The 17,810-nt window shown below is 36.1% G+C and overlaps 1 protein-coding gene across 3 annotated transcripts in view; it reads left to right on the top strand.

Moving 5' to 3' along the window:
• Taok3 (TAO kinase 3) overlaps positions 1–17,810 on the top strand; it is a 176,358-nt gene that overhangs the window by 68,184 nt on the left and 90,364 nt on the right. For 2 of the 3 annotated variants that reach the window (XM_010604085.3, XM_010604083.3), the window contains exon 2: positions 12,531–12,632. The gene's annotated coding sequence lies outside the window, so the exon portion shown is untranslated. Of the gene's footprint in view, positions 1–12,428; positions 12,448–12,530; positions 12,633–17,810 lie in introns of those variants that run through there. The other variant, XM_019204487.2, reaches the window with a different exon arrangement.

The following is a 17,810-nucleotide window of genomic DNA, read 5'->3' on the forward strand; positions in this document are numbered from 1 at the left end:
CCCTCTCTCTCTCTCCCTTGCTCTCCCTCCCTCTCCCTCCCTCTCCCTCCCTCTCTCTCTCTCTCTCTGTCTCTCTTCCCAAAGCACTCATCATTCTTTTAATATACTGTTTTACTTTATATTTATTGTCTATTTCTCTCCACTAAAATGTAAGCTCCACAAGAATAGAGAGTTTTTGATTGTTTCTCCAAGTACTTAGAACTACACACAGTAGGTGTGAAATAAACTTACCTGTTATGTGAATTATGGATAATTGGAAACTACAACTCAGATCATCCTGTCTAAATCTATATTGTTTAACTTTATTCTTGGTAGTATGTGCTGGTAGTGTATAATGATTACATTCATCACAGGGAGTTGGTACATGTACATACACATCTTAATTCTGTTTACTTCCCCTTCCTCCTATATTTTTTTTAGAATTATATGACATTGTTATAAGAGTAGAAGAAAAGAATCACATATGTATGAAGGAAAAGATGAAAGAGCCTGTTTTTCAGTTGAGGAAACAACTGTGTTCATAGTAAACTATTAAAGGTAAAGATGAGATATGTTGTAGTAAGCATACAAATGAAGTTCCCTGGAACCTGAATTCTGATTGTTACAGGTAGGGAAAAGGGTAAGATTTAACTGGGCCTTGTAGAAACAGTTGGATTTTGACTATTTTGTTGTTGTTTGATCTTGGGGATTGTTTGTTTGTTTTGTTTGTTTTTTAATCAGGGTCCCACTATGTGGCTGATGCTGACCTCGAATTTATGACAGTAGTCCTGCCTCAGCCATCCAAATGCTGAGGTTACAGTCATGAACCACCATGCATGGCTAAAGATTTTTATTTTTAAGGAAGTGAGAAACAGTCTATGTTAAGTAAAAGATACAATAGAACTGAGGGACTATGACGGTATTTAGAATAATCAAACATTAAGTAGGATTCTGGTAAACTTGAATTCAGACCATATCTTTGTAGCCTTGAGTACCTTTCTGTGAAATTTGGGTATCTCTAACAAAGGCTTTTGAATAGAGTGACCCTATTAGAGCCCTCTGTGTTTGGACATTTGGAGCATGTATGAGAAGCAAGAGGCCAGAATATTAGCATGATTGAATTTACTGTAGATATTATTTGTGTATTTTGCTCATCCTCCTTCTATATTATAAACACCATTAGGATAAAACTTTGCTATGCATTTATCTTAGTTACTTTCTCATCACTGAGGCACAGTACCCAACACCAACAACTTAAAGGAGAAAAGGTATATTTTGACTCACAGTTTGTAGAGGTTTTGGTTCAGTTCATAGTCCACTGGCTCCAAGGCAGTAAGTCATTGCAGAGGAGAAACAGTTCATGGCATGGTTGTGGGAAGCAGGGAGAAAGAGAGATCAAGGGAGGAGGAAAGGAGTTAGACCATTCCAGGCCACGCCCACCACCTTATCCAACCAGGCTTCACCTCCCAAATCACATTTAGCTACAAACTCATTGGTATTCTGATCTGCTGATGAGTGTCACGCCCCCATGATCCAATCACCTTCCAAGACCAGACCGCCTCTGAGTGCATGAGGCTTTGGGGAGGCATGCATATATAAACCATAACAGCATTGCTAGCATTCTTCTAGATATTATTTTCTGTTCCTTTTATATTTTGTCTGACCTTTCAAGTTAATCTAAGCACTTAGAGATGTCCCAGTCAGTTGTTACAAGACTGTTTAGTTTTTTTAAAACAATTTAAATTTTACTTTTCTGTACTGACTTGAATATTATCTAGAACACACACAGTTTTACATACTTTCGAATAAGGCAGTTCCTCCAGTCCCTGTGGGAGACAGTTGCTAAAGTGCTGTAAGGTGACTTGCAAAGGAGTAAACTGTTTTGACATGCGTCCTGTCTGCACGTATGATATGGACACTTGCACTATCTGCCAGTGGCAAAGCAAAATTAAAAGTGACTAGGAAAGCTGAATTGTCTTTTCAGCATTAGAAATTAGGCAAGAGTTTCAAATGCTAACTTGAAACTAACTTGAAAGTTTTAAAGGCTAACTTTCTAGCTTTTATAAAAACACATCATTTTTTACTGAACATAAATTCTCAATGATGACATTAGAATTTTTCCCCCCTGAGAATCTTACCGTGTAGCCCAGGCTATTCTTGAACTTCTGCATTGAAGCAATCCTCAGCCTCTGGGAGCTGGGTTAACAAGTGTTGCCCACTGTACCTGGCTACATTGCCTTCTTTGAAAACCAAAATGAAAAGAAAGTTTAGATGAAAAGGCTTAACATTTTGATTTGGTCGTGGGTAAAACCAATCAAAATGATTAAGTAGTTAGTATTTGGGCATCTTGTAGGCTAGGTGGAATCCTTTATAATAACAAACCATTCATTTCTATAATCTTTCATAAAAGATTTAACTGAAAACTCTACCATAGTGGGCTTGAGGTTAAGCAGCTCAGCTTTGAATTTTAGCTTCACCACACACTATCTCTGTGAAGTTGGCTCTTAGATTTCTGCCTATAAAATGACAGCAATAATAGTAACTTATAGTTTTGTGTTAAGGATTAAATGAGGTAATGTGGGATGCAGAGTAAGCAATGAATAAATACGTGATGATGATGATGATGATGATGACAACGACAACATTAATTATAGCAAACTAAGCCCTAATGAGGAAATTATCTCTTCACTTTTGTCATCAGTGCCTGCAATGGTCTAAGATAAAATTCCTGTGGATTCCATCTTTCCTGTTTATTCCAAGATAAGTTCATTTATCAAATCAAGCAACAGTGAATGAAGGTCCAAAATAATCCTACTAAAAGACTGAAAGAAGTCCTATAAATTGATATGTGACATTTTGGGCTCGCTGATTGAAGGTAGACCTAATTGATAGACTCTAAGCTGCTTAATGCAAAGATATACTATGTATTATGACTTCACAGAGAAAGAAAATAGGATTAAATTTTTATTTAATATATAATATACATTTATTTCACTTTTGTAGAATTAACACATCTAGATTCTGGCTCCAGAGGCATTTGTAAATGATTAAATGAGATAATCTCAAGTGCCAGCACTTTTAAGACATTCATTAAAATAGATAGTGTGTTAGCTTTCTATCACCATGGAAAAGTATCTAAAAATAACAATTTAAAGGAGAATTTATTTTGGCTCACAGTTTCAGAGGTTTTAGTCCATGGTCACCAGGCTCTAGGCTGAAAAGCTGAAAACATCATGGCAGAAAGATATGCAAGAAGAAAGCTGCTCATCTCCTGGCAACCAGGAAGCAGAGCAAGAGAAAGGAAGAGGTCAGGTACAAGATATACCCCTCAAAGGCATGCCCCTAGGAGTCCACTTCTCGAAGGAAGTCCTTCTAACAGCCTGTGCAGTTAATGAACATATCAGTGGATTAATCCACTTGGTAAAGTTAGAATCTTCATGATGCAGTCACTTCCCAAAAGCCCATCCATCAACCCATTCAACATAACAAGCCTGTTAGAGAACATTTGGTTGCCCAACCATAGCAGATAGGCTACTGAACAGTAAGTCGAAGGTGCTGATAATTCTGAAATTATTAAAATTTGGGACGATATAGTTTAATAACATTTCTAAAATAAAATCAAGTTCATTTTAAGTAAAACAACCTGTGGGAACAGTGATTCAGAAAGACATATGAAGCAATGATGTTTATGTGCTTTATAGTGATATTTACCATAATAGACCTTAAAATAGCAAACATTGTAATATATTTGTTCTATGGGTTAGTCTATAGAGTTCAAGAGCATTCTTTCATTTCTTTTTTTATTTTAGACAGGGACTTGCTATGTAGTTCAGGCCTTGCACTCATGATGATTCTCCTGCTTCATCCTCCCGAGTGCTGGGATTATAGGTATATACCACCAGACTCCACTTTTAATAGCACTTTTTAGCCACATGAAGTGTGCCAGCCAGTCTGTTAGGTAGAGATGATACAAAAATGACCCCTGTCTTCAAGGAGCTTATGATCCTAATGAGCTATTTATCTGAAACAATATAAATCTTATATGGGAAATACTTTATATGAAAGAAATATTTATAGCACCCTCCTGCAGGAACAGAAAGGAAAGAAGACTAGTAGGAAGGATTCTTGAACAAGTTCTCATCCTTGATTGCTTGCTTGCCAGCAGGGTCTTCTTGATTATCCAAAGGATGTAGTTTCAGAGAGCTGGAACATCCAGTATGAGGCTCCAGAGTTTCCAGGGACAAGATTCAAAAGTAAACAAAGAGCAGATCACAGAGGATTTCACATGCCATCTACATGGAACTTGGATTTTATGTCCCGAACGTGATGGAAAGTAGCATGGTCAGGTTTTATTTTCAGGTCAGCAACGTGGGCAGAACTATAGAGGGTAGATTCATAAATGGCTTTGAAGAGTATTTCAAATCAGATGGTATGTATAGGGCCGATAGCTTTCACTGTGTTTGGAGTTCAGACATATCACTCAAAGATAAACTTCTCTATATACCTGAAGAAAACAATAGTTGCAAGCACTCACATTTTGAGAAGCTTGTACATTTAAGGTTGATATTCAGAGGCAGTATTATTGAAGGTCAAATAAATTTAAAGTCTTTAGAAACAGATTTTAGGTCAAGAGTTTACACTTATTCAAGAATATGTTCTCTAAGTACATGTTCTCTTATGGTTGTTCCCAGGTATTAGGCAGAAATTAAGTATAATTATAAAATTTTCTCTCAATTTTGAGGAATAATGTTTTTATCCAGTTCTTTGAATTATTAAGCTGTAGTTTTGTTTTGTTCTGTTTTGGTACCAGGGATCGAACTTGGGACCTTGCACTTGCAAGGCAGATGGTGGTGCCACTGAACTAAATCCCTGGCCCCTATCAAGATGTATTTTTTTTTTTTAAAAAAAAAGGATTATCAAAAAGTCAGCTTTTCTAACTACCTGAAGTCATATGTTTTGACTACTAAATTAGTAATTATTTGAAAATTGTCTCCTGTATGCTTTGTCTCCTCTGCTGCTATAACAAAAATACTATACACTGGGTGGCTTAAATGGAAATTTACTCTGTCACAGTTCTGCAGGCTACAAGCCCAAGGTCAAAGTACCTGCAGATTTGGTTTCCCATAAGAGCTTTCTTCCCTGGTTTGTAGATAGCTGCCTTTCTCATTTGCTAACCTGGTAGGTCCTTGGAATCTTTCTCTCTTCCCCTTCACCTAAGGCCATCAACCCTATGGGACCTTAGGATGTCATTTAACCTTATCTCCTGAAGTCTCTTTTTCCAAATAAAGTCACATTGAGTTTTAGTGTTTCATCACAGAAATTGGAGGATGAAGTGGGTGGAGAACAAAATTCAGTCTATAGCAGAAGCCAGGTCAACCCTTCCCATAGAAGCAAATATAAATTTTAAGTCTGTACAATTTGATTCTGAAGTTTTTGAATCTCTAAAACTGATTATGCTTAAGGAAAAATTTTCAAGGAAACAAAAGAGAAACAGTCCCAAACAAACAAAAGAACTTGCTAATAGCTGTGACATTTTAGAAAAATTGCATGCTAGATAATCCTTCATTAGCTATAAGAAGGTTTATTTTCAAAGCTTTTATTTTTCTGTGTTCTATTATCTTCAGTGCCTGGCACTATAATCCTATAGCAAGGAGCCAAAAGTTACAAATACAGAGTTTTCACAGAGCCTTCCTGTGTTGGGTCAACAGCAGGTAAAATTTGCAGAGGCTAAAGGTGTTTATGTCTTGAGTTTTTCTTTTATTTATCTTTGGAACAATTAAAGTGAAGTTACTGGGAATTTTAGTTATAAGATGAACTGAGAGAATCCAGGCTACAAGTCTTTTAGGTGGTGCCACCTCCACTCAGGTAGGCCTTCCCATTTTCCGCACCTAGAAGTATGGGAATGCTAATCAGTGCTAATTTAGTACCACATATCCTTAATCCCAGTATCACATGCCCTAGATCACCCAGCTCCAAAAAGCCCCACAACCTATGAGTGCAGGAGGCCTTAGGGGGACTTCTAGATACGTGTCATAATAGATGTCTTCTTTTAGGAAATATCTATTTGGGGCTATTGCCCATTTTTTAATCAGATTTTTTTTTTTTTGGCTATTGAATTTTTTGTGTTCCTTATATATTCTGGATATTAACCCCTTGGCAGATAAATAGTTTGGAAATATTTTCTTTTATGTACTACCTGTGTTACTGTCTCTTCCTTTCTCTATCTCTGTCTCTGTCTCTATTTCTTATCTCTGTCTTTCTGCTGGGGATTGAATTTAGGGTTTTGATCATGATAGGCAACCCCTTTATCACTGAGCTAACTCTCAGCTCTGTATGTTGTCTCCTTGCTGTGTTGATTGTTTCATTTGTTAATGCAGCTTTTTAGTTAGATCTAATCCCATTTGCCTACATTTACTTTTATTCCTGTACTTTGGGAGTCTTATCTAAAAAATCCTTTCTCATTCCAGTGTCCTGACGCATTTCTCCTGTTTTCTTTCTTCTTTAAGGTCTTACAGTCAAGTCTTTAATTCATTCTCAATTGATGTTTTTGACTGATGAGAGACGGGGTTTTGGTTTCATTCTTCTGTGTGGCTCTAGGTCCCCTCTTTTGAATCTTGCTCCTGTACAATCTGTTTTGAACAGAGTAGTCAGACTGATCCTTTTCAATGCACATCACTTCCCTCCCACATTTTTCAGTGGCTTTCCATTTCACTTATATTGAAACCCCAAGGTATCTGTATATATTTATGGGGGAAAAGTGGTATTGTGATAAATGTATATGGTGTAATGATTGAATAAAACAAATTGATATATTCATTACTTTAGGTACCTATCATTTATTCCTCTTGTCTCACTGAAACTTTGTATGCATTAGCCGGTGTCTTCTTATTTCTCTCACTATTCCATTCCAAAATAAATGTATAATTGACCTCAAGTTTCTAGTAGGCAGAACAAAGATATTAAATGTTAAATTTAAAGAACCCCAAGGAGCTTTTCCTTTCCTGTCTCTCAATCTAAACATTTTTTCATAGCATGAAGAAAATAGGGCTGGGGATTTAGCTCAGTGGTTCCGGCGCCTGCTTCGCAAACGCAAGGTCCTGAGTTGGATCCCTGGTAACAAAATATTGACCTCAAGTTTCTAGTAGGCAGAACAAAGATATTAAATGTTAAATTTAAAGAACCCCAAGGAGCTTTTCCTTTCCTGTCTCTCAATCTAAACATTTTTTCATAGCATGAAGAAAATAGGGCTGGGGATTTAGCTCAGTGGTTCCGGCGCCTGCTTCGCAAACGCAAGGTCCTGAGTTGGATCCCTGGTAACAAAATATATATATAATTAATGTCAGTCGACGCAGAAATAATTTAAAGGTTAACATTATTATGATTGATGATCAATAAACTTGGCCATTCTTCATTTACCTACTAGAATTTAGATGACTGTGAGGTTCCTTTTCAACTCTCAAGTGCAATGATATATTAGCACAATGGGCTATATGACCATGGTGGCATAAAAAGCAACTTTCATCTAGTTTCATTTTCAAAGCGAGAGTAGCATAACAGCAGTTTTCTTACCTCAGAATAATAGTTAAATATTGGCAGCAGGCAGGAGCAGCAGCTAACAAAAAAGTTTTCTGCTACTTTTTTTAAAGGTAATTCTTTTCAAGTCTGAATGGGAGGTTGTATGCTTGGGAAAGAGGGTACCTAACACTGGATTGTCCTTACTGTGTGACACTGAAAGAGTTATATCACCTTAGTGTATTTCACATTTCACTGCTATAAAATGAAGGCTTTATACCTGTTTCAGGCTGATTTATTCTGAAGCATAACTTTTAGGTCCCCTAAATTTGCACCAGCTCCTTCAAAGGCCCTGTGATGGCAAACCTTTAAGAGCTTTCAGTGAGAAAGCTGTAGCATGCTGGTCATAGGTTCACCACGACAGCCCTATTTCATATTGTGTTTGAGGTACTGGGAATTAAACCCAGGGCCTTGTGCATACTAAGCCAGCACTGTACTAGTGAGCTACATCACCAGCCCTCTAAACTTCTTTTTATGTAAGAGTTTGTTTTTTTTTTCTTAAAGATGTCCCAAATTTGTTTACTCTCCAGTCCTCATAAGAACCTAATCCAGCCAGGCATGGTGGCACACGCCTATAATCCCAGCACTCAGGAGGTTGAGGTAGGAGGATGCCATGAGTTCAGGCTAGCCTGGGCTACATAATGAGTTTAGGACTATCCTGAACTACACAGTGAGACCCTATCTCAAAAAAAACCAAAAAAAAAACCCTGAATCTACCACTGTATATTTAAATGGTATGTAAGATCCTTGGGAGAAATAAGGACACAGAAATCCAATCTTAAATTAAAATTTTCTTGATTACCCTTCAAAATAGCAATTTTTGGTGTTTTGGAGACTGACTTGGTAGTGTAATGCAAGAGAAAGTCTTCCAGACTGGGAAATCAATTTAATTTTAGGTAACACTGTTATACAGGTGTGATATAATGCTTAACTTTCCTATAATTTAGTGAAAACACATACATACACAAAACAAAAAACCAAAAGGAATTGAAATAACTATAAAACTCTTAAACATTCTAATTCTTATTTCCTCTTTTAATGCCAAAGTGTTCAAATTAGTAGGCTCCTGGTTTACTGTTGAAGAAGTGCTATTGAAGCATTGAAAGGGAACTAAAATCCATGAATCATCTTTCTCAAAAGATTCTGGGAAGAGGGAAACTCTATCAAGTATGCTTTCTTAAGTTATAATGTCTGTAAAAAAATAATTTACTTGATTACTATTGTTGGAGTATTTCCATTTCTGAGAATAAAGAGTGAAGAACATTATTCCGGTTGCACATCTCTGATGAAATCTACCTTACGCTAGCTGGATTGTTTAGTCAGCCCAAGGGCCCAAGACCTGAAAGACTACATTCTTGGCACAGTTCTGAGTTAGCACTATTAATGTAATACTTGAGATTGCAAGAGGTCAAGGAGAGGGAAAAATGATTTTGTACGTATCATTTCAGTTCTTAAAATGTTATCCTCTTAGAAGGAAAAGTATCTCCTTGGTGTTGGGAAGAGGATGAATTTGAATTGTCATTTTCAGTTCTAAGAGTGAAATGGAAAAAGAAGAGGGTTCAACCAATTCTTATGGAGTATGTGCACCATTAAAAATACCATGGGGCCCAGCAATTCCACTCGTAGGAATATACTCAAGAGAAATGGAAATATATTTCCACACAAAAACTTGTACGTGAATAATTATAGCAACATTAATCATAATAGTGAAAGGGGGAAAGAATTCAAATGCCTGTCAGCTGATAAATGGATAAGCAAAATGTGGCATATTCATATAATGAAACATCATTTGCTAATAACCAGAAGTGAAATACTGATTCATGCTATACACTAGATGAACTTTGAAAACATTACGGTGGGTGAAAGAAGCTAATCTCAAAAGACTATTCTGTTCTTAAGAAGTATCCAGAACAGGAAATCTATAGAGACAGTAAGCAGATTACTGTTTGCTTAGGAATGGAATGAGTAGGTGGATGATGGCTAAATGATACAGTGTTTCTTTTTGTGGTACTGATGGTGTTCTAAAAATAACTATGGTGATAGTTGCACATATCTGTGAATATACTAAAAACCATTGAGCTGTTCATTTTAAACGAGTAATTATATATGTAAGCTATATCTCAATAAAGCAGTTTTTTATAAAAGATGACTGAAGATACAAGGATCAATTATATGTGGACCTAGAAATGTACCCAACTCTGAAGACACAATTCACATCCATTAAATACTAATACCTGTATTTTAAAACTGAAGCCAACAGAGAAAAGGATAGATTTTATAGAAAAAGTGACATTTCCTAGACTGTGAGAGTGGTCATGATTTGGATGTCAGAGGAAGAGGAAACAACACAAGCAAAGACAAAGTATGAAATGAAATGAAAAATATGTATGCATATGTAATATAATGCTAATTCTTTTTTTTCTTTTTTTCTTTTTTTCTTTCTTTCTTTTTTTTGGTACCAAGGATTGAACTCTGGTCCTTGCACTTGCAAAGCAGGCAGCAGAACCACTGAGCATTTTAAATCCCCAGCCTGCTAATTCTTTTTTTTTTAGTTTTAGAATTTAGGTCAGATTAGTTGCTTGAAGCCAGATTTGAGTGTTAGTTAAGTAAAGTTGTTTATACTATAGGAAGGAGGGAAACTTTAAAAGATTTTGAGCTGAGATGTGATATTATCTGAACTATGATTTCAAAAAGTTATTATGCTAATGGTTTTTTTAAATGAATTCATGAAAAGATAGAAAAGAGACTGAAGGAGCAGAAGACAGAGAAAAATGAATATCACAAAAATGGAAAGGGAAAAACACATATGAAGAAATATTTGAAGCAGAATTGGAGATAAACTGGATGTAAGGGACAGAGAAGGAGAAGAATAGAAATTGATATGAGGGGTATATGAGCCATTGGGGGTGGAAATCAAGTAGGCGTTTTAAAATATGGTACTGGGGCTCAGAATAGAAGTGAAGGCTGTGTAGTGGTATGGTGGTGTTTGAAACCATTAAATGGACAGAAATTAAGCCAACAGCTTGCAGAGTCACACAGAGGACTCAGCGCATCTTAGAGGAACACATTCATCTAGTGATTATAGCTGAAATAATTAAGAAAATCAGGACAAGACAGCTTCATGGGATGGAAAAGACACTTATGAAGAAAGGAGGAGGGTGGTTAAATGGTAGAAAGGAGACATTCTCTTAGCTGAATGGATAAGCTTATGAATGCAGTTTGCAGTTGAGAGAGAGGAAGATAGGGGGACAGAGAGAAAGAGTGGATTGATTCCTAGAAGTCTTAGGGAATTTGTTTTAGAACATTTGTAGAGATGTGCAGCCAGACATGCAGAGGGTATACATTTTAAGAAAATGATGTAAAAGTGAATAAGCACTTAGAAGATAAACAGTAAGCAGGCATGTGCTTAGCATAAGGAAACTTCTAGAAGTGGACATCTGCATTTACAATTAATCAGGGCATAGGGTATTGATAAATGTCCTATTTAAGATTTTTTTAAGAAATTAGCAGCTAGTATTTATGTAATGTCATAAGGAATATTTTAATTAATTGAAGCTTCAGTGACTAGAATAGCACGGTAGACATTACAGTTACTGATTGGTGAGTGCTTGAGTAAAATGTGATGTTGAATGCATGCAGGGTTTAGCTACCACTTAATCTAAATCATTCCATAGCCACAGAAAGAATTAGAGGGAATAACAAAATAAAGAGAAAGTGTGGTATATAATTACAGGAATGAAAGAATTGGGATATCTTCATCAAGAAAAACATGAAAATGAAAATCAGTAATTTTTTTTTAGGGTCAGGTATTTATTAACTCAGTGGTGCCACTGCCTGCCTTGCAAGCGCAGGTTCCTGCGTTCAAACCCCCATACCAAAATAATAATAATAATAATTTTTTCTAGTTGTTTTGTTTCTTACCTATCAGTCCTTCTTCTTCAAAGCTATTCAAGCAACTAAAAATTATTCAAATATACATAAGTTTAATTGGCTGTATTCTTTGACCCAATAACTCTACTTCTAGAAATCTGTGGCAAAGAAAGTGACCAAAACATACATAAGTTATAAGCACAAAGGTCTTCCAAACACATAATAAAATGATTAATTTCCTATTGTGAATGGATTGTGACTCTTCCATCAGCTAGACATCAAGCACTCATTAAAATGATCTTTGTGAACAGTGTTTGGTGATAGAGCAAAATGCATATAATACGGAGTTAAAAACAAAGGTAGATTGTGAAATTGTGTGTAGCTCTCAGCTACATAAGAAAAGAAATACAAGCATGAAGAAATAAATACATACATGGAAAAAGTATGACAATTGCTAATGTGGCTTTTCCTGGGTGGGATTATGGATTTTTAAACAATATACATATGTCATGTATTTCTTTAATAAATAAAGAAGAATAGGATAATTTGAAAATAAACATTACCACCAAAATGTGGGAGATTGGTTATAGGAAAGCTTAGGAAAGAGAAGTTAGATGAATCAGTGCAAACCATCATGCCTATTAGAGAAGCAACTGAAAACATAAGCCTTACTGACAGAGAAGCAGTAGCTTTACCACAGCTATCAGATTAGTTCTGTCTATTGGTAGTGTCTCTTGAGTTACCCCGAATGCTAACAAACTGGTGGAAGCCTCAATATAGATTCTGAAATCGAATGACACATTCGTTTCCTAGTATTGCTTGTGAAAGAGTAGCCTGTGTCTTGGATGTGAAAAAATCATTTCTTTCACACTTATTATCTACAGATGAAAAGAAAATTCTAACTTCATAATATCACATTTGTAAATATTTAAAACTACTACATTACTAATTAGAACTTCTTTTTTTTCAGAGGTGGGGTCTTGCTATGTTGCCCAGGCTGGATCTGAACTGTAGCTGAGACTACAGGTGTGCGTCACCGTGATCATTCTTATCTATTGTTTATTTCATTTTACTCCTATAATTATACATTTATCCTTTTTTCTCCATAGGTGCACCATATTTACAAAGGATTGAAGTTATAAAAGGTGGGGGAAAATTGCTGCTAAAATGAATCTGACCAATACAGTGTACTTTGTACCACACACAAAAAGGTATTTTCCATTTATGGCTGACGTAGCTTTCTCCTAAAGACAGGAACAAATTGCATGTCATAGTTTTCCTATCGTCAGTTTTTGTTATCTTTGCAAGAATAATAAAAGGGAGCTAAGTAAAGTGGCACATGACTGTAACCCCAGCACTTGGGAGGCTGAGGCAGGAAGATCACTCTGAGTTTGAGACCAGACTGGGCTACATAGTGAGTTCAAGGCCATCCTGAAGTGTATAGCAAGACCCTGTCTCAAAACAAAAAAAGAATTATAAAAATGAAAGTTAAAAATATAAATTAAATTGGGATATACTTTTATTAAAATGCTTGTTTCAAATTATTTCCATTTTCATTATTCTCAGTCGTAGCTTACAATATGAAGAATTACTGACTAAAAGAAATGGGCTTCAATAGGGCTGAGGATTTAGCTCAGTAGCACCGTGACTGCCTTGCAAGCCCAAGGTCCTGAGTTCAATCCCCAGTACCACACAAAATAAAATAAAATAAATGGGCTTAAAGTTTCTTGATTCCTATTATCAAATAATTTCCCAGAAAAAATGGCCATTTTTGTTGTAGTATTTTATAATTAGATTTTAAATTACATAATGGTTTGTGTTAATCAGTTTTCTATCATTATAATAAAATACCTCAGATAATCAACTTATAAAGAAAAAAAGGTTTCTTAATAATCTTTTGTTCTGGAAGCTTTGACTCATGACTTCTTGGCTCTGTTGTTTTGGGCCTGTGGTGAGGGAGCACATAATGGCAGGAGCCTGTGGTAGAAATGAGACAAGGATGAAGAAGGGGATGAAGTCTCACAATCCCCTTCAAGGTCACAGCCCCAGTGATTTAAGGACCTCCTACTAGGCCCAGCCTCTTAAAGATTCCACCACCTCCCAACAGTATTACCCTCAGGACTAAGGTTTTTCTTTATTTTTTTAAGACAAAGTTTCTCTAAGTTAAGTTCCCCTGGCTGGACTAGAACTTGTAGTGATCCTCCTGACTCAGCCTCCCAGAGAGTTGGGATTACAGGAGTGCTCCACCATACTTGGTGAGACCAAACTTTACCACCTGGGCCTTTGAGGGACATTCCACATAAAAACCATAGCAGTTTCATATCTTTTTTCCTGTAATAACAAAAGTGATATTTTTAAAAGAATTACAATTACAGATAAGCCAAAAGAAGAAAATGAAAAATTACCCCGAGTCCCAATACCTACTCCAAATAAAACACAAGCTGCAAACAAGTCCAAAATCATAGGTTAAAGCTGCTGCATTTCCCATCTCCTCTCTCACAGCTTTTCTGTGCTCTACCTGCTTATACCCCATCTGTGTTAAAATATCCCATCTCTTGTGCTGAAATAAAACAAAATGAAAAAGAAACTACCTATATCAATTCCCAAAAGGACATCACTGATCCAAAGGGTATACCCATTCTACACCTCCAGCACTGTAAAAAGCACTAAATTTCCTTCCTTATTTTCTTGGCAAGAAGTGTATCTTTTTTCTATTACTTTGCCCATTTTGTGGGTGAAGAAAAGGGTCTCATTTTAATTTTTACTTATTTGATTACTAATGAAGTTATATACATTTCTTATCATTAATGATTGCAGCTATATCTTTTTTTAATTTCCTATTTATCTCTTCTGAGTTTGTGGGTGTGTGTATGTGTTTGTTTACACTCACCATTTTGACACTAAGAATTTTTTTTTTTAACAGTACTTGGGATTGAATCCAGGGATCACTGAGCTACATCCTCATCAACCCCTTTTTCCTTGAATTTGAGACAGTCTCACTAAGTTGCCCAGACTGACCCTCAAATTTGTCATCCTCCAACCATAGCTTCCATAGTAGCTGGGATTACAGGCATGTGCCAACATGCTCAGTTCAAAAATACCTTTTAACTGCCCCATGTTGTGCAGAATTTTCCCACTTTACTTGCATATTTATATATGTGTCTATCATCATAATGAAGGTAATAAACAATCTATCACTCTAAAAACCTTCCTATTACCCCTTTCTAATCCCTCCCACCCAACCCTTCTCACATTCATCTAGTCCCCAGACAACTGCTGCTGTGTTTTCTGTATATTCTAGAATTTTATATAAATGAAATCATAAAGTATGTGCTCCTTTTTGTCTGACTTCTTTCACTCAGTGTAATCATTTCAAGATGCATCTGTGTTATGGCATGCATCACTAGTTCATTTTATTGCTGACTTACATTCCGTTGTCTACATTTACCACGGGTTGTTTATATATTCATTTGTTGATGGACATTTGGACTTTTTCCAGTTTCAGCTATTAAAAATAAAGCTGCTGTGAACATTGGTGTGCAGGGCTTTTCAGGGTCATGTGCTTTCATTTTTCTTGAGTAAATAACAGGAGTGGTACCTTGTGATAGGTATTTATTCTTTTTGGAATTTACCTATTTATTAGAAAGTGTTTGTAACATTTTAATTCTCAAATGCAACATATGAAACATCCAGTTTTTCCACATCTTTGCCAATGCCTGTATGGTCAATTTCTTTAATGTTTGCCATTCTCACGGGTACCTAGTAATATCTCCTTGGGTTTTGTTTCATTTGGGTTTTACTTTGTTTTGGGTATTATCAGTTGAACCCAGGGCCCTTGCACCAAGCTATATAACCAGCACCCTCCCTCTTTTTTATTTATTTTTGTTTTTTGTGTTTTGCTTTTTTTTGGTACCAGGGATCAAACTCAGGACCTTGAGCTTGCCAGGCAGGTGTGGAGCCACTGAGGTACATCCCTGCCCCCTCCCTTTGAGACAGGGTCTTGCTAGATTGTCCAGGTTGCAGCCTCCTGACTCAGCCCTCCAGAGTGTTGGGATTACAGGCGTGCGCTGCCACACTCAGCTTTACTGTGGTTTTAAATTGTGTCTTCCTAGTGAGTAGTGAAGTTAAGCACCTTTCTTTTGCCAGTGTTATCTTCCTTGATGAAATGCCCATTTAAGTCTTTTGTCCACTTAAAAAATTAACTTTTCTTACTACTGAACATTGCAAATTCCTCATGTATGGATGCAACTCCATTATTAGAGATGTTTGGCAAAGATTTTTCTCCCAATATATAGCTTATCTTTTAGTACTCTTAAGTGTCTTTCAAAAAGATTTAGGATAAGAGGGCGATCTGGCTGCGACATCTGTCACCCCATTGATTGCCAGGGTTGATTCGGCTGATCTGGCTGGCTGGGTGGGTATCCCCTTCCTCCCTCACCACTCCATCTGCGTCCCTTCCAAAAGTGCGCCCTCAGTCTAAGAGGATGACCACCCCCGATAGAGCAGGACCATTTCCTCGGCCAAGGGTATACGAGTAGCTGTGCTCCCATGCTAGAACCTCCAAACAAACTCTCAAAAAGATAGTTTTAATTTTGTTTGCCTCATTTAATAGTTTTTTTTTTCTTTTGAGGGTTGTTTTGTACATCAGGAAAGTGCAGGCCTCAGAGAATGAGCCTTGGAACCATTTCTCCTTTATTATCCAGTAAAGTTATGCAGAGTTGGGGTTTCTTCTTAGATGTTCAGTTCAATCACTAGTGAGGCTGTCTCAGTCTGAAGTTTTCTTTGTGGGAAGATTTTTAATTACAAATCCAATTACTTTAATAGATAGTCATTCAGATTGTTTCTTCTGGAGTAAACTATAGTGATTTGTGTTTTTTGAGGTATTTTATCTAAGTTGTATAAGATGATTTATTTACATAATATTGTTCAAAATTATCTCTGATTACCCTGTTATCAGGTAAATCTGTACCAACGTCACTTCAGTTGTTTCAGATATTGGAATTTGTGTCTTGTGACTTTTTTATCTGTTCAGTCTAGTAAGATATTTATAAATATGATTTGCTTTCCTTTTATCGATTTGTTTCTTTTGTTTTTCTGGTTTTTATTTAATTGATTTCTGCTTTAATCTTTATTTCCTTTTTCTGATCTGAATTTAATTTGCTCTTTTTCTGTGGTTTTTGTTTTGTTTTTAATAGTGTGAGCTGAGGTCACTGATTTGGAACCTTTCTTCTTTTGTAACACAGGATTTTAGTGCTATAGATTTCCCTGAAAGATCTGCGTTAACAGCATCACGCATTGGGCTTGCATTTTCATTCAGATCAGAATAGGTCCTAATATCAATTTTGATTTGCTTATTGACCATGGATTATGTAAAAAAAAAACATGTTGTTTATTTCAGTATATTTGAGATTTTTCAAATATCTATCTACTATTGATTTCTAGTTTAAAATCCATTTTGTTCATAGAATATATTTAATATGTCTCAAATCCTTTTAATTTATTGAGTCTTACTTTATGGCCCAGAATATTGCATACCTTAGTAAATGTTCTATGTGCACTTGAAAAGAATATACATTCTGATGTTGTTGGGTAGATTGTTCTTTCATAAATACCAACTAATCAAATTGGTTCATAGTGTTACTTAAGTCTTCTACATTACTGATCTTCTACTTGTTCTTTCAATTCTTGAGAGCAGCATATTGGAATCTCCAACTACAATTACATATTTGTCTTTCTTGTAGTTAAATCAGTTTATAACTCTATATTTTTAAAATAAATTTTATTTTATCACATTCCCCCCTTCAAACCCCCTTCCCTCCCTATATACAAAAGCTTTGTTTCCATTTTTCCTCGTTTTCACTTTTTTATTGTCCCTTCTTTCTCCCTCCCTCGTCCCTTCTTCCTCTTCCCATTTGAACACTTTCTTCCCATTTCCCAGTATCTATTCTACATTTTAGTGCTTATTCCCACTTTTGCTTTCTCACACAGGAGAAACAATGCAGGATGTAAACATATATGTCTGAATTATTTCGCTTAAGAGTATGGTCTCAAGGTCCATCCATTTAGCTAGAATGTCTGAAGCTCATCCTTCTTTGTGGCAGAGTAGTACTCCATTGTATAAAATAACCACATATTCTTTATCTATTCATTGGTTGATGGACATGGTGGCTGTTTCTAAGATTTAGTTATTATGAACTGTGCCACTATAACCATGGGTGTGCATATATCGCTGTGGCATGATGCTTATTCTTCTGGGAAAATACTAAGAAGAGGAATAGCTGCACCAGGAATTTAGCTCAGAGGTGCTGGCACCTGCTTCACAAGCACAAGGTCCCAAGTTCAATCTCTGATACCAAAAAAAAAAAAAAAAAAAAAAAAAAAAAAAAAAA

This window comes from Fukomys damarensis, unplaced genomic scaffold (assembly GCF_012274545.1).
Source record: "Fukomys damarensis isolate Sample0158 unplaced genomic scaffold, DMR_v1.0_HiC HiC_scaffold_12, whole genome shotgun sequence".
Taxonomy (NCBI): Eukaryota; Metazoa; Chordata; class Mammalia; order Rodentia; family Bathyergidae; genus Fukomys; species Fukomys damarensis.